The 21,942-nt window shown below is 38.0% G+C and overlaps 1 long non-coding RNA gene across 2 annotated transcripts in view; it reads left to right on the top strand.

Annotated features, from left to right (window-relative positions):
- Positions 1–11,783: 11,783 nt before the first annotated feature.
- The window catches only part of LOC145723065 (uncharacterized), a 55,377-nt gene continuing 45,218 nt past the window's right edge, over positions 11,784–21,942 (top strand). For both annotated transcript variants that reach the window (XR_014147862.1, XR_014147861.1), the window contains exon 1: positions 11,784–12,329. This is a non-coding gene — a long non-coding RNA (uncharacterized LOC145723065). The remainder of the gene's footprint in view (positions 12,330–21,942) is intronic.

Genomic DNA, 21,942 nt, shown 5'->3' with positions numbered 1-21,942 from the left:
CTTAATTCAAGCTTGCAATTTTTTTTTAAAGTTTTCTTGTAGAAGTTTTATGGTTTTAGGGTTTACACATAAGTCCATGATTCATTTTGGATTTCATTTTGGGTTTTATTTGTTGTTTGTTTTGAGGTATGACTCAAATTTCATGTTTTTGTATGGGGATATTCAATTTTCCTAACACTATTTGTTGAAAATATTCTTTCTTCACTGAATTGAATTTGCACCTTTGTCAAAAATCAGTTGACAATATATGTGTAGTTCTATTCTGGAGCTCTCTGATCTGAGGCTTGAGACATAGAGGATAAACAGAAAGCAGCAACCTAGAGCTTGCTGCAGTCCCTGTGGGTTAGAAAGAGAAAAATTGGCTTTCAAGACTATCAAAGTCGTGAGGAACTGAGGGACCAAGATTCCAGGCAGAAAGGGGCTTCTAAGAGGCTAATAGTTCACTCGGAGATTTTTGCCATCTCAAAGAACTAGGGAAAAAAACAGTTGGAGTTCAGAACTTCCCTTTCTCCCCCAAGGGGGAAAGAGTTCTGGTAAATACTCAGGCTTTCACTGAGATTCTTAAAGGGCTACCCAGGTAAGAAAAAAAAAAAAAACACCCAGAAATAAAGCAGTCTTAGTCTCAATCCCAGCAAGGTGATCTGCCTGCCAGGAAAATATATTAAATTCACTCTGGAGAAAGACAACATCATTCAGAGTCTCAATTTTTCATATACAAAACCCATTTTTAATAAAATTACCAGACATGTCAGGAAAAAATGAGCAAATAACTAAAAACAAAGAGCAAACTTAGTCCATAGAAATAAACTCAAAGTAGATAGAAATATTGGGGTTATCAGGCATGAAATGTTAAATAACTATGGTTAAACACACTCAGGAAATTAAATTACGAGATGTAGAATTTTGGCTGAGAACTAGAATCTACTTAAAAATCCAACAGAAATTGTAGAACTAAAAAAATACAATAAATGAAATGAGTATTTCTGTAAAACAATAACAAAAACCATTTGACCAATCATTTGGGGGAGTTTAGCAACTGTATTTTATAAAAATAAATGATTTCAAGAAAGGGTGGCCTTCCAGAATTCCCAGAAAGGAGTGGCTTTCCAGAATTTTATGATTCCTGTCATATCTCCACTTTCCCACCCCTACCTCCAGAGTGGCTGCTAAATTCTTCCCCTTTGTTGAATGGAGTACTTCCAAAGGCCTGCAGGCTCCCGGAGTCTCTTTTCTTTTTACAAGAAGAATCATGTTGAATTTTATTTTCTTGGGTTTGTTTCAAAGATGAATGCTTTGTGGTCTGGATCTTTCTTTTCATTATTGACCCTCCCTGCTTATGCACAAAGTATAGACCATACTAGACACTCAGAAAAATAGTTATTGAATGAGAGAATAAATGAATTAAAGAGTCACAAGAGTCTTTTGCATAATAAAAAAGAACTGACTCAAATTTGTTTTTAAATTTTTGATCTGGGGCACCTGGGTGGCTCAGATGGTTAAGCATCTGCCTTCGGCTCAGGTCATGATCCCAGGGTCCTGGGATCAAGTCCCACATTGGGCTCCCTGCTCTTTGGGAGCCTGCTTCTCCCTCTGCCTCTCTCTCTCTCTCTCTGTCTCTCATGAACAAAATAAATAAAATCTTTAAAAAAATTTTTTTTTGATCTGTACTATTCTGGCACACACTGAAAAGCTTGTCTAAATTTTGTACAAAAATGAGGTTGGAAAACACCTTTCAACTATTCCATAAAAGCCAGCTCATTTGATTTTGGTGTAATGAACAAATGTAATGATTTCTAACAAATTTCATTTGTCTAATACAATGGGAAATATTAGCTTTTTTGTAACTTTTGCTCTTTCAAAATGGGAGAATAATACACATGCAGAAACCCATACAAATACTAAACACCCAGCTCAATAATTATCACAAAGTGAACTCACCTCTGGGAGCACAACCAAGATCAAGAAAAGGAATATCACCAGCATCTTAAATGACCCCCTCATCTTTCCTCCCAATTCCTACACCTCCCTCCTCCAGAAATAGTCACTTTATAACTTCCAGTTCCATAAATTAGTTTTGCCTCTTTTATAACCTACATAAATAGAATCATACAATTACATATATCTTTTAAAGTTGCATTGCATTGTGGATTTGCATAAGCTTATTTTCTCTAAAATGTTTCCTGAAAAATAATATATTACTATTGCTATATGATAGATAGATAGATAGATAGATAGATGAATGAGATATAGATAGATATTTAGACACAGATATAGATACATAATTCTCCAAACAAAACTATTAGCTGAGAGGGTAAATACTGTAGCAGATTATACTATGTACTGCCAGCCAATGAGGGTTGGCTGTATCAGTCAGAGTCCCATAAAGAAATAGAAAGTACCCTTAGATGAGATTTTTTAAAAAAAGATTTTATTTATTTATTTGACAGAGAAATAGCACAAGTGGAGAGAATGGCAGAGGGAGAGGGAGAAGCAGGCTCCCCACTGAGCAGGGAGCCCAATACAGGGCTCAATCCCAGGCCCTTGGATCATGACCTGAGCTGAAGGCAGATACTTAACCATCTGAGCCACCCGGGCGCCCCCTTAGATGAGATTTTTAAGGGAATTTAATAACACTTAGCACAAGTGAGGGCAACATTAAAGGATGCAACAAGGGACGTTGAAGGGTCCAGAGACTTGCAAAAATAGGCAGCATTTACCAACACCAGGCCTGAAGATAAAGAAGAGAGAAAACAGCGTCTTGGGAGTCCAATGTGAACTGGAGCCACAGAAGAACCTCCTGACAGGAGGTGTGCAACGATTACCAGAACCAAGATTCCAAAGCAGAAGTGAGTGAGCAAGAATCCTCCCCAGCTTTTCCTTCTTCTCGACAGCTTCTGATGCTGAACCCAACAGGAGCCCAGAGTAACAGAGAGCCCAAATGATGCAGTCCATAGGGTAATGTTCACAGCCTCCCTACCACTCCTGAGAAAAGCAAAACAGAGCAAAAGATTAAGAACTTCATTAACTGAATTCAAATATGGTGCAGGAAAAATAAAACAGTAGAAAAAAAATGAATGAAACCTGAAATTGGTTCTTTGAAAAGATCAGCAAAATTGGCAGGCCCTTAGCTTGATTGATTGAGGAAAAAAAAAGAGATGAAAAAAAAAAAAAAAGAGATGAGACTCAATTGACCAAAATCAGGACTGAAAGAGAAGCTCTTACTACATAATGAAATAAAATATATTCTAAGGCAATACTATAAACAATTTTTCAAAGATTTTATTTATTTATTTATTTATTTATCAGAGAAAGAGAGAAAGAGTGCGCTCACAAGCAGGGGGAGCGGCAGGCAGAGGGAGAGGGAGAAGCAGGCTCCCTGCCGAGTAGGGAGCCCAATGCAGGGCTCAATCTCTGAACCCTAGGATCATGACCTGAGTCGAAGGCAGATGCTTAACCAATTGAGCCACCCAGGTGTCCCTTTAAACAATTTTATGCCAACAAATTACATAGCCTAGATGAAATGAACAAATTTCTAAAAAGACACAAATTACTGAAACTGGTTCAAAAAGAAATAGCAGTTAATGAAATGAGGGATTAAAAAAATAGAAAAAATCAAAAGTTGGGTTTTTTTTTAAATGATCAACAAAATAGACAAAACTCTACCTAATTTTTTAGATTTTTATTTAAATTTAGTTAATTAACATAGAGCGTATTATTAGTTTCAGAGGTAGAGTTTAGTGATTCATCAGTTGCATATAACACCCAGTGCTCATTACATTAAGTGCCCTCCTTAATGCCCATCACAGTTACCCCATCCCCCCACCCACCTCCTCTCCAGCAATTCTGTTCATGTCTTCTGCCCATTTCTTGACTGTATTTTTTGTTTTTTGGGTGTTGAGTTTGATAAGTTCTTTATAGATTTTGGGTACTAGCCCTTTATCTGATAAGACATTTGCAAATATCTTCTCCCATTCTGCAGATTGCCTTTTAGTTTTGTTGACTGTTTCCTTGGCTGTGCAAAAGGTTTTTATCTTGATGAAGTCTCAATAGTTCACTATTGCTTTTGTTTCCCTTGCCTTTGAAGATGTGTCTCACAAGAATTTGCTGTGGCCAACGTCAAAGAGGCTGCTGCCTATGTTCTCCTCTAGGATTTTGATGGATTCCTATCTCACATTTAGGTCTTTCATCCATTTTGAAAACTCTACCTAATTTAACCAAGAAAAAAGAGGATTCAAATTACTAAAACCGGAAATGAAAAAAGGGACATCACCACTGACCTTATAGAAATAAAATGAATTATAAGGAAATACTGTGAACAACTGTATGCCAACAAATTACTTAGATAAAATAGGCAACTTTCAAGAAAGACAAAACTACCAAAACTGACTCAAGAAAAACTAAAAAATCAAGATAGACCTATGACAAGTGAAGAGATTGTATTAGTAACAACAGAAACAAATAAACAAACAAAAATCCCACAGAGAAAAGCCCAGGAGGAGATGACTTCACTGGTAAAGACTATCAAGCAAAAGAGTATTAATTAAAACTTAATACTAATTCTTTGAAATTTTTTCCAAAAAAAAATAGAAGATAAGGAAATACTTCTCAACTTATTTTATAAGGTTTATACACCAGACAAAATCATAACAAGAAAGCTACAGATTAATATCTCTTATAAATATAGATACAAAAATTCTCAACAAAATATTAGCAAATTGAATTTGGCAATATATAAAAAGGATTCTGCATCATGATTGTATTTGTCTAGTCAGGGTTAATAGAGAAACAACCAAACTCCCTCCCTCCCCACCTTTCTGTGCATATATACAGTGAGCAAGCTGGTGACTCAGGTGGGCTCATAGTGTAGTTCTAGCCCAAAAGCCAGCAGGCTCAAGACTCAAGAAGAGATGATATTTCAGTTTAAAATGAATGCAAAAGAAGACTGATGTCCAAGCTCAAGTAGGCAGGAGGAATTCCCTCTTATTTGTGGGGGAGTCAGGATTTTTGTTCTATTCAGGCCTTCAACTGATTCGATGAGGGCCATGAACATTAGGGAGGGAAATCTATTTTACTCAGGCTACCATTCAAATATTAATCTCATATAAAAACACTTTCACAGTATGCCCAGAAAAATGACCATGTATCTGGACACCCAGTGGCTCCATCAAGCTGACACACAAAATTAATCATCACTAAGTCTACTCCCTGTCATCTTGGTACCCATACATATCACCTTAAACCAAATTTAATCTCCAAATAAAGACAATAACAAGGTCATAATTCTGCCTAACATTATACAGTTGTCCTGTGTACAATGAAAACGTAATAACCCCTTCCTCAGAAGAAGAGGTAAAGTCCTTGAGTGATGTTTACACCTCTCCTTGATATCCTATAACTTAAATGCTATGGTGTAAAATTAACAATAATTAAATACTATGATATACAGCCAATACATCTTATGTTACATGATAAGGAAAGAAGAGAAGAAAGAACACGCACACACACACACACACACACACACATTCATAAGAAATGAGGAAATACTCATGACAATTACAATCCTTGTTTCTATAACTGGTTATGTGGTCATAGCTGATATTTATACCTACCTTCTTCTCTACTCATTCTTCTTTCAGCAAGCACCTCAACTGGTTGTTATTCTTTACCTGGTGAGGTCACCCAAACCTTTACTCCTGAAAGATCTTGGGCCATTAGTAGTCCTGCCTGGTTTGGGTTGCTGTAGTTTTCCACTGACCTTAATCACAGGGCATAGGAGTACTAGGAGACATCCTAAGGGATCTCCTGTGTTCCTTCCTTCCCTCCTTGGTGGATGAATAGTCCAATTTCTCCTTGGTAGTCAATATCAATCACTTTATTTTTTTAAAGATTTTATTTATTTATTTGACACGCAGAAAGAGAGAGAGAGAGAGCAAGAGAGCACAGGCAGGGGGAGTGGCAGAGGGAGAGGGAGAAGCAGGTTCCCCCTTAAGCAGGCGGCCCAAGGCAGGGCTTGATCCCAGGACCCTGGGATCATGACCTGAGTTGAAGGCAGATGCTTAACGGACGGAGCCACCCAGGAGCGCCTCAATCACTTTAGATAGCACAGTAACTCCCTTCTTTGCCTGTTGATCCAGAGGCACGGGGAGTGCAAAGTGGCCAGGCAGCAGACTTAACTTTCAGTTCAATGGAATCATTGTTGCATCTCCTAGTAGGAGCATTCTTATCTTTGGAACTAAGATTTCTAGGCCAGCGGAGCATAAGTTCATGGGAACAGGAAGAAAAGTCTTACTAGTGGATCACTAGGGCTAATAGTGAATGGCGCTTACTCCATTTCCACTCCTTGATTCCTGGACCCATGAAGTCTGGTGTGGGTGAAACAGCACCATATACACCATATACTGGTCAGAACTTTGCCTTAGCCGTGCAAGGTATAGCCACCTAGCTGGCACTGCAACTGAGTCGTCAAAAGGCGATTCCACCATTCTATCAAGCCAGCTACTTCAGGATGGTGAAAAACATGTTAAGACTAGTGAATTCCATGAGCATGGACCCACTGCTGCACTTTATTTGCTGCAAAGTGAGTCCCTTTATCAGAAGTAATACTGTGTAGGAGACTATGACAGTGGATAAGGCATTTTGTATATCCAATTGGTAGTTTGGGCAGAAGCGCTGTGAGCAGGGAAGGCAAATCCATATCCAGAGTATCTATCGCCCCTTCCATTGATTGAAGTGGCCCAATGTAATCAACCTCCCACCGGATGGTTGGCCAATCACCCCAGGCAGTGGTGCCATAGCAGGGACTCAGGACACTCAGCAGTTGACATAGCCCAGTTAGCCATGGTAAGTGAAAGCCCATGTTGCTGAGCTCATGTGTAACCTCCACCCCAGCAACCATAGGGTGCTCATAAACTCATTGAGCAATGGGAGAGGTGGCTGGGGAAAGAGATTGACTGATATCCACAGAATGGGTCATCTCTCGATTTGATTATTTAATTATTGATTATTTTATTAAGAAAATCCTCCTCCTCTGCTGAGGTTACTCTTCAGTGAGTGACAAAATGAGACACAAAATCTTTATGGTTTTTGTCTGTCCAGAGAGGTCTATCCACATACGTCCTCCCTAAATTTTCTTGTCACAGCTTTTCTAATCATGTCCCTTCCAAGTCCCTGACCATCCAACCAAACCATTGACCACAACCCATGAATCAATATAAAATTTCACGTGTGGCCATTTTTCCTTCAAGGCAAAGTGAGTAATTGGGTGTGCTGGATGAAGTTCTATCCTAGAAAGATTTCTTTTTACTGCTGCCCTTCAGGGACCTTGCAGAAAGCTATGGATCTCTGCTCTTGAGTCATGCCTATGAATTGTGAAGAGCATCTGTAAACCAGGCCCAAGTCTTTTATTCCTCTGCCAACTGATTATTGGGAATTCCCCATGAGTACATAGGAATAAGCAAGGAGAAGGCAATGTAGCAGAAGTGGGGACTATGGGCATTTGGGTCACTTATTCATGTAACTTATTTGTGCCTTCAAGGCCTGCTCAGGCCTGATAATGTATATACCATTTCCATTTGATGATGGTATTCTGCTGCACATGCCCAACTTTATGACTTGGTGGGTCAGATAACACCCAGTTCATCATAGGCACCTTGGGCCACATGAGGTTTCTACTAAGGCCAACTAGCAGGTCAAGAGTTGCATCTTAAAAAGAGAGCAGTTATCCAAGAGGATGGTAAGGCTTTGGTAAAAAATACTAAAGGCTTGCACTGCAGTTTACACATATGACCTGCCAAAGGCTCCAAACACCATCCCTATCTGTCACTGAACTTGCAAGTACCACTGGACCTTCTGAATCATATGGCCTAAGTGGCAGGACAGCTTGTACAGGGGTGCAGGTGGCTCAGTTGGTTAAGCATCTGCCTTCAGCTCAGGTCATGATCTCAGGGTCCTGGGATCAAGCCCCACATCGGGCTCCCTGCTCAGTGGGGAGCCTGCTTCCCCTCTCCTTCTGCCTGACACTCCCCGTGTTTGTACTCTCTCTCTCTCTCTGTCAAATAAATAAATAAAAAATCTTAAAAAAAAAGAACAGCTTGTATAGAAGCCTAGACCTTATTCAGAATCTTTTTTTGTTCTGGGCACCTCTCAACACTAGCCCTTATCTTGAACTTCCAGCCTCCAGAACTATGAAAAATAAATTTCTGTTGTTTAAGCTATTAAGTCTATGGTATTTTGTTATGGCAGCCTGGACTAACAAAGACAAGTTTTGGTACCAGGAGTTAGGTGCTGCAGTAACAAATACCTGAAAATGTGGAAATGACTTTGGAATTAGGTAATGGGGAGAAAGTGACAAAGTTTTGAGGTACATACTAGAAATATGGACGTTACAGGCAATTCTGGTGAGGTCTTAGAAATGAGGAATAGGTTTTTGGAAACTGGAGGTAAGATGATTTTTTGCCATAAGGTGGAAAAGAACTTGGCTGAACTGTGTTCCAGTATTTTGTGGAAGATAGAACTTGAGAGTGATGGAGTTGGATATTTAGCTGAGGAGATTTCTAAGCAAAATTTTGAAGGAGTGGCTTGATTCTTTCTGACTGTTTACAGTAAAATGCAAAAAGAAAGAGATGGGTTACTTTCTCTTTCTCCATGTAAGGACATGGTGGGAAGGTAGCCATCTGCAAGCCAGGAAGAGAAACCTCACCTAAACCTGACCATAATTGCATCCTGAGCTCGGACTTCCAGAAAATAAACTTCTGTTGTTTAAGTCATCCAGTTGATGGTATTTTGTTATGGCAGCACAAGCAGACTGATACAATGACCAATTGAGATTTATCCTAAGAATGCAAGATTGGTTTAATATCCAAAAATCAACTAATGTAATACATCATATAATAGAATAAAGGACAAAAACCACATGATCATCTCAATAGATGAGAAAAAAAACTTGTCAAAATTCAACACCCTTATGATAAAAAAATTCAACAACTAATAATAGAAAAGAACATCCTCAACTTGATAACATCTATGAAGAACCCACATATAACTTTATACTTGATGGTGAAAGATTGTGTATTTTTCCAAGGGAAGGATGTCCAATCTCACCCCTTGTATTCAACATTGTACTGAAGGTTCTAGACAGGGCATTTAGGCAAGAAAATGATATAAAAGCTATCCTGATTAGGAAAACAGTAAAACTATTTCTTTTTGTAGATAACATGATCATGTATATAGGAAGTTTTAAAAATTCACTAATTAATTAATTAATTTAGAAAGGTTGTAGGATTCAAGATCAATATTCAAAAATTGATTGTATGTCTATGTAGTAGCAATGAATATACTGAAGATATAAGTAAGGAAATAGTGCATTTGCAGTCAATGAAAAAGATAAAATACTTAGGGATAAACTTAACAAAAGAAGCACAAAATTTATAATTTGAAAACTATAAAATATCATTGAAAGAAATTTTAAAAGACCTATGTAAATGGAAAGACATTCCATGTTCATGGATTGGAAGACACAATATTGTTAAGATGTCAGTGCTCTCCAAATTAATCTACAGATTCAACACAATCTCTGTCAAAATTCTCTATCAAAACTCTATCAAAATGCCTTATTTGAAGAAACTGACAAATTTCTGATACTACAATTAATATGAAAATGCAAGGGACTCAGAATAGCCAAAACAACCTTGAAAAAGAAAAACAAAGTTGAAGGATTCACACTTTCTCATTTTAAATCTATTACAAAGCTACAGTAATCAAGACAGTGTGTTTCTAGTATAAAGATAGATATATAGGTCAATGTAATAGAATTGAGACTCCAGAAATAAGCCCAAACATTTATGGTCAATTGATCTTCAACAAGGGTGCCAAGACCATTCAGTGGGAGAAGAATAGTCTTTTCTACAGATGTTGCTGGACAATTGGATACCCACATGCAAAAGAATGAAACTGGATCTCTACCTCATACCATATACAATAATTAATTCAAAATAAATCAAATACCTAAATGTAAGTGCTAAAATTCTTAAAGAAAACATAGGTGTAAATCTTCATGACCTTGGATTTGGCAGTGGTTTTTTTTTTTTTTATGTTATGTTAATCACTATACATTACATCATTAGTTTTTGATTTACTGTTCCATGATTCATTGTTTGCGTATAACACACAGTGCTCCATGCAGAACGTGCCCTCTTTAATACCCATCACCAGGCTAACCCATCCTCCCACCCCCCTCCCCTCTAGAACCCTCAGTTCGTTTTTCAGAGTCCATCGTCTCTCATGGTTCGTCTCCCCCTCCAATTTCCCCCCTTGGCAGTGGTTCCTTAAATATAATATCAAAAGCACAAGCAACCAAACTGAGAATAGATAAATTGAACATCATCAAAACTAACAAGTTTTATGCTTCAAAGAATGCAACCAATAAAATGTAAAGACAGACCATAGAGATGGAGAAAATATTTGTAAATCATATATCTGACAAGTGTTTATTATTCAGAATATATAAAGAACTCTTGAAATTCAGTAACTAAAAATAAATAACCCAATTTAAAATTGGGCAAAGTATTTGGATAAATCTTTCCCCCCAAAAAATACAAATGCCTAAAAAGATACAAATGCCAAATAAGCACATAAAGTAATACTCAACATCATTTGTCATTAGGGAAATGCTATTCAAAACCACAATGTGATACCACTTCACACTCAGTAGAGTAGCTATAACCAAAGAAATGAAAAATAACAAGTGTTGGGAAGATGTGGAGAAATTAGAATCCTCACATATTGCTGCTGAAAATTAAAATTGTGTGGCTATTTAGGTAAAGATTTTGTCATTTCTTCAAAAAGTTAAATCATAGAGTTACCATAGGACCCAACAATTCCACTCTTAGGGCGCCTGGGTGGCTCAGTTGGTTAAGCGACTGCCTTCGGCTCAGGTCATGATCCTGGAGTCCCAGGATCGAGTCCTGCATCGGGCTCCCTGCTCAGCGGGGAGCCTGCTTCTCTCTCTGACCCTCCCCCCTCTCATGTGCTCTCTGTCTCTCTCATTCTCTCTGTCTCAAATAAATAAATAAAATCTTTAAAAAAAAAAAAACAATTCCACTCTTAGCTATATCCCCAAGAAAACTGAAAACATATATTCACATGAAAACTTGTACACCAATGTTCATAACATTATTCATAATAGCCAAAAAGTGGAAACAACTCAAGTGTCCAACAACTGATGAATGTATAGACAAAATGTGGTAATTGCATACTATGGAATATTATTTAGCATTAAAAAGGAATGAATTACTGATACATATTACAATATAGGTGAACCTTGAAAACATGCTAAGTGAAAGAAGCTGCAAAATGCCACATATTGTGTGATCTATTTATATAAAGCCCCAGGATAGTCATAGCCATAGTAACAGAAATTTGATTAACGGTTGCCAGGGACTGAGGGGAGTGACTGCTAATGGGCGTGAGGTTTTTTTGTGGGCTGATGAAAATGTTGTGGAAATACATAATGGTTGTTGCTGCATAACTTTTAAAACCTGCTTAATTGCACACTTCTAAAGGGTACATTTTATGGTATGTGCATTATATCTATTTTTTAAAAATACAGTAATCTCTATATTGGTAAAAGTATATAATGACACTTAATAAGCACGTCCTAGAAAACACAAGTGGAAGCTGGCCTCATGATGCTCTTTCTTGGTGCTTTTATTATTAATCAATCAGGTTAAGCTGCTCTTGGTGTGTTCAAGTGATCTCAGAGACAAAACCTCCACCCCAACCAAGTTATTACCCTCTCTGCACCTCATCTCTCAGAAGGGCTCTAAGGCTCACCTCTGAGCCCCTGCGCTTGGGAGTGTGGTGAACCATTTATGTATCAACTACCTTGTGCTCTGATGCTGGTGTCTTGGGAGCATGCCCACAGTGGTGACTGAAGGGAGAGGGACTATTTCTGAAGTGATGGGCTGATCTCATTAGTATGGGGCAGAATGGGGCCTCTTCAGAGCCTAGATCAGTTGACTGTCATGAAGGGAACGCAGTGAGTGTTACATTCTCTCATTTTTTCCTGTGTAAACACTGGCATTGTATCTGTCTGGCCTAAATGCTACCACTCATCTCAGCCAGACTAAACCTTCCTCCCCACACTCCCATGTGGACAACCTGGGCCATGGGAAACCTCTGATACTGATGGGAATGTTTTGTATTCTCAGGTTTGGCTATGTGGAAAGAAGGATGCGAGTTACTGCAGGTTCCAGCCCACCATGGAGATGCTCATCCTTTGTTTTGACTTCTAGGAAGAACAGCCTCTGAAATGAATAATCCCACATATCGAGGTATTTTAAGCTTCTAATAGTAGAAAAGAAAAATTCTTTAGTTTTGGGAAATCAGAGTTGGAGTAATATCCTGAATTCTTCTAAAAGGTTTTCCTTCAGGGACTAACCCACCCAAATCACAAATCAGAATCAAAGATTCAGAACACCATCAGAACTGATAGATTTTACTTCCCACTGAAGCAAATCTATTAATTTTCATTTTTCAATGTTCTCTTATCCTGTTTTGTCTCAAATAGACCTTCATCTTTTCCAGATTCCTCCTATTCAATTTTTTTTCCTTCCTTCTCATCTCTAAATAAAGGAGAACCAAGAAGTCTTAAATGACTTACTTGCTACTGTTGTGACCTCTGGTGTCTTCACTTTTTCAGCATTGTATTTTTGAAGCGTGAATTGGTGAAGTTAACTTTAGTCTCAATGACTAATAATACTGACCTTTCTCTTGAAGATGATGTGAGAATTAACACCTTATGAGTAATGCTTACAGGAAGAAAAAATTAAGTTACCTAGGTATTAAATGATCATTTAGGTAATATATAATTACTCAAAATGCCCTCATTTGTATTGAACTATGTATCTAGATGTCATTATGCTGTCTCGGAAAGAACACTTCATCAGGAACCCAATGCTTATTTATAAGGCAGAGCTTTGCAGAATATCTATCTTGGCTCAACCAAGACTCCACAGGTCATTCTTATAGTAAGTAAGTAAACAACTGAGTCAGAAATAATTGGCCATGAAGGATATGTTTTCTAATTCAAACTACTTAAAATGTATAAACTATGATTCACATGCCTTTAGGAATGCTTTCAATAAAAGGTATACTCCACCCATTTATTTTTACTTTTAAAAGTGGATCATTGACCTCTCTTTTCTTTGGTCAAGATGCATGAGATCCAGGAGAGATGAAATCTGGTTTGTACAATCAGCATACAGGCATACATCATTTTATTATGCTTTGCTTTAGTGTACTTCACAGATACTGTGGTTTTTTACAAATTGAAGGTTTGTGGCAAAGCTATTGGTGCCATCGAGCAAGTCTATTGGTGCCATTTTTCCAACAGTGTTTACTAACTTTGTGTCTCTGTGTCACATTCTGGTAATTCTCACAATATTTCAAACTTTTTCATTTGTATTAAATTTGTTATGGTGATCTGGGGTCAGTGATTTTTGATGTCACTATTATAATTGTTTGTGGGAGCCACAAGTTGTGGCCATATAAGATGGCAAACATAAATGTGTGTGTTCTGACTGCCCCACCCACTGGCCATCCCCCCATTTCTCTCACTCCCTATTCCGTGAGACACAACAATATTGAAATTAGACCAATTAATTACCCTACAATGGCCTCTAAGTGATCAAAAGAAAGTCAGTTAAAATCAGAAGCTAGAAATGATTAAGCTTAGTGAAAAAGGCATATTGAAAACTGAGGTAGGCCAAAATTTTCTAGGCCTCTTATGCCAAACATTTAGCCAAATTAGGAATGCAAAGGAAAAGTCCCCGAAGGAAATTAAAAATGCTACTCCAGTTAACACACAAATAAGTAAAACGGCCTTATTGCTGATATGGAAAAGTTTTAGTGATCTGGATAGAAGATCAAACCAGCCACAACATTCCCTTATGCCAAAGCCTAATCCAGAGCAGAGTCCTAACTCTCTTCAATTCTATGAAGGCTGAGAGAGATGAGGAAGCTGCAGAAGAAAAGTTTGAAGCTAGCAGAGGTTGGTTCATGAGGTTTAGGGAAAGAAGCCATCTCCATAACATGAAAGTGCAAGGTTAAGCGGCAGGTACTGATGTAGAAGCTGCAGCAAGTTAGCCAGAAGATCTAGCTAAGATAATTTATGAAGGTGGTTATACTAAACAACAGATTTTCAATGTAGATGAAACAGCCTTATATTGGAATAAGATACCATCTAGGACTTTTATAACTAGAGAGGAGAAGTCAGTGCCTAGTCCAAAGCTTCGAAGGACAGGCTGGCTCTCCTATTAGGGACTAATGCAGCTGGTGAATTTCAGTTGAAGCTAATGCTCACTTACCATTCTAAAATTCCTAGACGCCTTAAGAATTATGCTGTTTATACTACCAATGCTTCAGAAATGGAACAACAAAGCTTAGGTGACATTGCAGCTGTTTACATCATGGTTTATGGAATATTTTAAGGCCCCTATTGAGACCTACTGCTCAGAAAAAAAAAAAAAAAGATTCCTTTCAAAATATTACCATTCATTGACAATGTACCTAGTCACCTAAGAGTTCTGATAGAGATATATAGCAGGGTTAATGTTTTCATGCCTACAAACACAGCATCCATTCTGCAGCCCATGGATCAAGTAATTTTGTCTTTCAGGTCTTATTATTTAAGAAATACATTTTGTAAGGCTATTGCTACCATAGAGAGTGATTCCTCTGATGGATCTGGGCAAAGTAAATTGAAAAACCTTCTAGGAACTTTTTACCATTCTGAATGCCATTACATTTGAGATTCATGGGAAGAGGTCAGAATATCAACATTAACAGAGTATGGAAGAAGCTGATTCCAACCCTCATGGATGACTTGGAGATGTTCAAGACTCCAGTGAAGGAAGTAACTTCAGATGTTGTAGAAATAGCAAGAGATCTAGAATTAGAGGTGGTGCCTGCAGATGGGACTGCATTGCTGCAATCTCATGAGAAAACTTGAGCAGATGAGGAGCTGCTTCTGATGAATGAGTAAAGAAAGTGGTTTCCTGAGGTGGAATCTACTCCTGGTGAAGATGCTGTAAAGACTATTGAAATAACAGCAAAGCACTTAGAATAGCACATAAACTTAGTTGATAAAGCAGCAGCAGGGTTTGAGAGGTTTGACTCCAATTTTGAAAGAAGTTCCACTATGGGTTAATGCTATCAAACAACACTGCCTGCTACAGAGAAATCATTCATGAAAGGAAGAGCCAATCAATGTGGCAACTTCATTGTTGCCATATTTTTTTTTAATTGCCACAACCACCCCAACCTTCAGCAATGACCACCCTGAATAGTCAGCAGCCATCAACATCAAGTCAAGACCCTTCATCAGCAAAATGATTACAACTTGCTGAAAGCAAAGATGATGATTGGCATTTTTAGCAATAAAGTATTTTTTAATTGAGCAATATACATCTTTTAGACATACACTATTGCACACTTAATAGACTACAGTATATTGTAAACATAACTTTTACATGTTCTAGGAAGACAAAAAATTCATTTGACTCACTGTACTGCAATATTCACTGTATTGTGGTGGTCTGGAAGTGAACCTGCAGTATCTCTTGGGTTTGCCTATATAATTTCAGCGTTCAAACCACTGTTTCCTCCTATAGTAGTTCTCTTTTCTTACCAGACTTTACAGAGTAGTTTCTCCCTTGTCTTACAAAAAGAAAAATGGTTTTTACCTGTTGATTTGTGTTTTATGAGAATTCCCTGCTTTTCTCTGCTCATGACTAGACAATTCCCTGTGGATAATATTTGATGTGCTCTGTCATAACAAAATGAATTGATATTCGTGTACATCTCGCTTGAGTAGTTGGCTTATTAGGCAATACACTGGCATTAAAATTCTCATATATTCAGGACAGCTCTGTATACCTAATTAAAGCCCAATGTTTTTACATTTAAAATGACAATTCAATTTACAAGAAAAGCTTTTAGTTGGCATTTTGTGATTGTACCACAAATTCATCTCGCTTTCTGAACCTTTGTCTATTCCAAAGCTCCTCTATGTGAGTTCTTTAACGGTCTGGTTAACAATGTTTCCACCCCTTTAAAAAGTTTAACATCAACTAGGGAACAATGAGTCATCATTGCTAGTAAATATTAAGGCTAGAGTTGAATTATGGTTTTATCCTGGGGTCAGTTCTAAATGGAATGGTATCTACATGATGCCACAATCATCAGTTGAAGAGTTTTAGTAAACAATTAATCTTTTGGTTATGTTATCTGGATTTTTTTTCTTTTTAAAAAATTAAATGCTTTCATTGAGTCATACAAACTGTCTATTTCAGGCTTAAGTGAGTCTCTCATTAGTCCAATCATTGTATTAAATATTTGTAGGAGATAATTAATGATCATTTTGAGATGACAACATGATATTCTTGCTGATTCAAGAAGAGTTGCTCAATTAAACTGATATACCAGTAAAAGGTGAGAAAAATATACTGTAAAAGTTTTAAGTTTTTCAGATGTCACCAGATGAGAGTGATGAGTTCAGTAACAGCGTCCTGTCCCTCTGAGTTTCCTTTTCCAAGTTAACGTCTTTCTTCCTCTTCTAGCCGAAGCATCATCATTTTTCCATTTATTTTTTGCCTTTGAAGGTGATAGTAGGATTTCATGTATGGCTTTTGCCAACTACTTAAGCCTAAATATTTTAACTCTAAAAATTGGTATAATCATATAGAAGCAACAGTTGAGGTGACAGTGTTTATAATGTTTCTTGAGATCTGCAGATGTTGTTGTAACAATGTAATATGAGTTGTTACTGAGAGCCCCTATATTCTCTGAATCTGGTTTAAAGAGATTTCAACCTCTTTCTTATGGACCCAGAATGTTTTTAAAAATTCTCACAAGAAAACCAGCTCCTTAGTTATTTAAAAAAAAACTGAAAGACCAGAATGCCTGAATATTTATCCAGAAGTAGTTTAAGAAAGAGCTAGGTTTTGGGGGGATTTGTTTTGCAAGGGATTAGAAATGGAGTTCAAACTACAAATAAGAAATTTTTCAGTATTCCAGAAAAGGATCATTGGTATATTAGAGAAAGGAATTGAGAAATGGCAGGAAATCAAGAATTATTAATGGGAAAATAAAAACAGAATGATACTATTATGTAGAGTTTATATACATGTAGAGCTTTAAAGTTTAGAAAGTATTTCTATAGGTTAATTCAGTCCATTTGTACAACATCCCCATGGGATAGGTGGGGCAAAATCTGTGTTTTATGTTTGAGAAAACTGCTATCTGGGGAGGCTAAGTAATTTGCCCAAGATTTCATGGCTACTGTTTTACTGAATCAGGATTTGAACATGTCTGATTCTCGGGAGTGATTGTACTGTGCTTTAGAAAGGAAGACAGAACTTTTGCTTGCATAAGAAAGATAATATTTCTAACAGTTTGCTTTAAGATGAATTGCTGTCTTTAGACTTAACATGGATATCCCAGGTACTTGGTCAATGAGAATACATTGGTGCACACATCTGTCTACTCCAATCACCTGGTTCTTTTGTGTTCATTTTGGTCAGGTGAAGACTGAACCCCCAAGGAAGAGGGATCTGCTTTTAGAGTTTCTTTGGGTTGTCCTAAGTTAACTGTGTGGTACCATTATTGTCCCTTCTTACCCAGTGCTTTCTCTTCTTGTGGAGTTAATTCTGTCCCAACAGCTCATTCTCAGTGAATGAGTAGGAAATGGGAATAGAAAGGGAATGGGTGAGCAGTGCCAGGAAGAGTGAGCAGGTGTTAGGAGGCAGTAAGCTCAGGGTTCACTTCAACTTCATGGGACGATGAAGAGCTACTTATGCCTTCCTGAAACTCAACCTCTTTAAAACGTTAAGTTTGAGGACAAAGAATTGGTGCATTGAAAATGGAGACATGGTTGTGGGAGAACTGAGGTAGACAGGTTTGGATGTTATTTGTTTACTTGTCCCTGAAATTAGCACTCACACAAACTGGATGAAGGGGTCCCTTTTGCAGAGTTACATTTACTATCTATGGCTTTCCTTTAGGTTAGTGAATTTAACAATATGAATGAAAATAGATGACAGGATTCTGAGGTTGGCAAAAGGTTTTTTACTTAGCTCAATTCATCAAAGGATGGGCTCTGGATAGGAAATGGAAGGGGTAAGGAAGTAGATCTTATCGAAAATGAGAAGCAATTTGAACAGTTATTCCAGGGGAGATACCACTCTCTAGGGCATATTAAAGTCTCCGGGATTGCCATGTACAGTTTGGAAGAGAAAAAAAGTAATATACCAAATTTTTGCATATTTCAAATTATAGAATATGAAGTTTTACCAAATCTTTTTAGCTGAAGATTTTCAGAAAACCATGAGAAATCATCTGGGCCAGGGGCTTTAGTTAGAGAAGTTTCAGAAACCCAAAATAAAAAGGAACCACTAATTCCTAGAAGGAAAACAGTTTTGAAGGAAACAAGGATTATCCCAACCCCAATGCTAATGAAAACTGATAGTCCAGGTGATTTCTGTTTGACAAAGAGATTGTCACTGTTGACAGGGATGACTGGCAGGGTGGAAAAATGAAGGAAAAATAAAGCTTTGCAGAAAAACTTCAGAGGAAATTTGACACCTTCAAAACCACAGGTGTGAAGTTAAGTGAAACTGGTAAGTAAAAGTTGGTGTTGTTTTTCAGGGTCTGACACTCTACATACTTTTAGTTCAAAATTTAGGAGTCTGAACAGAGCATATGAGAGAAGTTGGAACATGGGAGGCCAGGAACTGAGGGGTTAGGGAATTGTTTTCTGCCCTGAAAGGCTCCTTAGACTTTATTCTTAAATGTGTTCTGCTGTACTCACTGAGAGCTCTAGGAAGACAAGGTAGCTTCTTTTTCTACCAACCCAGCCTGTTTCAAATTCCAGGCTGCAGTGGGCTTTCTAATCCAGCTTTCGGTGGTCATTTACTGAGTGCCTGAGCTTGGTGTGTGTAGATATAAAAATGTTTTAATACACGGCCCTTGCCTTCAATGATTATAAATAATGAATGAATTCCGCCTGAAGATGGATTATTCTGAAATAGAACTAATAATAAAAACTAAAACATAAATATCAAGTAGTATAAATATTAATTTTTCTAGGAATTCAGAGATGGGAGCTACAGTAGTTGGAGAAGCCTTTTTGGAAGAGATGGAAGTTGAGTTACATCCCTAAAGCTGAGTAGATTCCAGACTGGGTGAGGATGGGGTTGGAGTGAGGGCTTGTGAAGAAATGGGGTGAGAAATGGGAGGGACACTTCCCAAGGGGCAAAGAAGCTGCTGGAGCAAAGGGACAAGGGATTAAATTTAATAACCCTGAGATGTACTATCTGAGAAACCAAACAGTGACATTTGTAACAATTACTCTTGTTTGGCTCTTCAAGCTAAGCATTTGGGTTTGCTGAGAATTTGAACAGTTGATTGTTTTAAAGAGAGGGAAGACTGACCTAAAGTGAGGGGCACTGGACCTAGGGCTGAACCCTGGCCCTGCCATTCTTTAGCAACATGGTTTCCAACAAGTTTACCTCTTCATGCCTCAAGTTCTTAAATTTTAATTGGGGTTAATATTAGTATTTAATTCATCTGGTAGTTGTGAAGTTTAACAAAGAAAATATTTAATATGCTTATTATAGTACTTGGCCCAATAAATCTTACTGTATTAATTTTGTATTTGATGTAATAGAATCATAAATAATATTAACAATAATAGCAGTAATAAAATTTCAAAGCCAAGTAACATTATGAAAGTCTTAACATGTGCATGAGCACAGAGATTATCTGCAAAGAGTGGATCTTCAGAACCCACTTTTGTCTTCTGATCTCCAAGAAAGATGAAAAAAAGAAAACAATAGCTTTTTTCTTCTCTGACCCTCTCCCCAAGTCCAGTAGTCCCTGAGTGGTCATGAGGATTCCACCACATGCTTTTGCTTGGGTTCACATTGCTTTCCCTGGTGCTGAGGAGGAAGGTACTGTGCTTACTACCTGAGCCAAGATGAAGCTGAATGCTTTCCTGCATTTCCATATGCCATGGGCAGGCTCAATTACCAGTGCCTTTTATTTATACAATTCACATTAAGCTGTTTATTTCTTGCCTCTCTTTTTAGCAGGGTAAGCAAGTCAGGGTAGGCCACTTTCTAGTAGATTGTGAGAAAATAGATTTCAGCAATAGCTTGACTTGTGGGTCTGATGTGGAGAGAAGAGAGTCAAAAAGAAATATTCTTGTGGCTTTCTATATGACTGAGAGGTAGCGAGGCTGTTGTTTGCTAGAGCAGCCAATTAAGAAGAGTGACATTCTGGCCACTGAATGTTAATAGGCCGAAGTGGAAGTGCGGTGACCAAAGTTGAGTCATAACTTGAGAGGAAACCAGTCTTACCCATGTTTTTTTGTTCTTTAGTGCAGACCCTTAGTAAGCTCTTCGAAGACAGTGGCTTTCTACAGAGGAGAGCGACAGTAACTGTTGGCCACAGCAAATGGCTCTTCTCACCCTTGTGTCGGAACAAGAACCAATTATGAGAAGCCTGGGTTTGGCTCGCTTTTGGTGTGGTTAGTGTTGGTGGGAAGGTTACTTACAGGTTTCTTCGTTTATTAATGCATTTGGTCTCAGACAGGCCCTCAGAACCTTCGATGGTGATGACTGTATTGGTCTGGCTAGCTCTGTCCAGGTTGTTAACAGTATTCAAACCACCTCTGTACTCCTGGAGAGTGTCTCACCAAGCCCCTCTCTGTCTGGCTTGAGGCTAGGTGAGGGATCCACTAGTAGCTCTTTGAATATGAAACCTGGGTGACCTTGCACCATTCTTGAAGAGTGACCTAAGACTTAGAGTGTTTTGGGACTTCTCCAGGGGTTTTACTTGACAACAGGAATATAGAGGACCTCTGTTTCAATGCTAGAAACTGCCGCTTTGTCCCAGGTTTATTCTTGGGGGTGACTGGTAATCTGAACTCTTCAAACTTAAGGGAGAGCCCAGTGCCTATGCCGGAATAAATATGCAATTTGTACCAATTCTATTATGGAGGAAATTAGCTTTATGAGAGCTGAAATGAACAATGTCTAATACTCCTCCATCCCAAAGTAGATAAAATAGTGCTCCTCTTGTCATGTTAGCACAGGCCTGGCCTCCTTATTATTGTCACTCTTACACTCGATGATGTTATTTTTCTAATTTGCAGATATTCTCGGGTTGAAATTTGCCATGGCAACAAATCTTGCCCAGTGTTCTGTTTCAATTAGTTTACTGAATGAGCATCATTTATAACACCTGTTGCCATTTTCCTCTTAGGAACTTGGTTCAAAATCAGATTCATGTTGTAGATGAGACCTAAGTAATTCTTTTCTAGTTCCTTTGAGGAGCCCTCTGCTAGCACTCTTGCAGGCCAGAAACCAAAACCTGCCCTTCACAAAGAAGCCTTCTTCCACGGTAGAAGTGCCAATAAATACACAGGTAGATTCTAGGAATACTCGCACATCTCTCCTCTTGCCAGATAGCAAAATAATTTCTCAAGGTGAATCACTGGAAAATAATACCACTTTGTATTGCCTTCATGTTTTCTACTGCGAGAGGCTCTTACGTAAGTCAGCCCCCATGATTTGCCAGGCATGCTCTTTAAGCCAAGGGGTAGCTGATTGGTCGTTTTTGATGTGAATCAGAGATTCGTTTCGGCAGCTGAAGTCCCTATCACCATCAAAAGCCAGATGTTGTTCTGCTTTCCTGTTAGAAGGTAACTGACAATCTCTACATACTTAAGAAGAAAAATCTATTGAGTAATGGATTGGGTTCCAACGTTCAAAAAATAAAACTTAAAAAAATAAGACAAACAAGTGGGAATTCCCGTTCTGTTATCTAACTCAACTCAAACCTGGCAGGAAGACTAATAGGGAAGCCTAGAGATTTGGAAAGGAG

This window comes from Leptonychotes weddellii, chromosome 8 (assembly GCF_054177405.1).
Source record: "Leptonychotes weddellii isolate Sample4059 chromosome 8, ASM5417740v2, whole genome shotgun sequence".
Lineage (NCBI taxonomy): Eukaryota > Metazoa > Chordata > Mammalia > Carnivora > Phocidae > Leptonychotes > Leptonychotes weddellii.
Note: the sequence above shows the minus strand (reverse complement) of the source record. Positions and strands in the feature narration are given on the sequence as shown.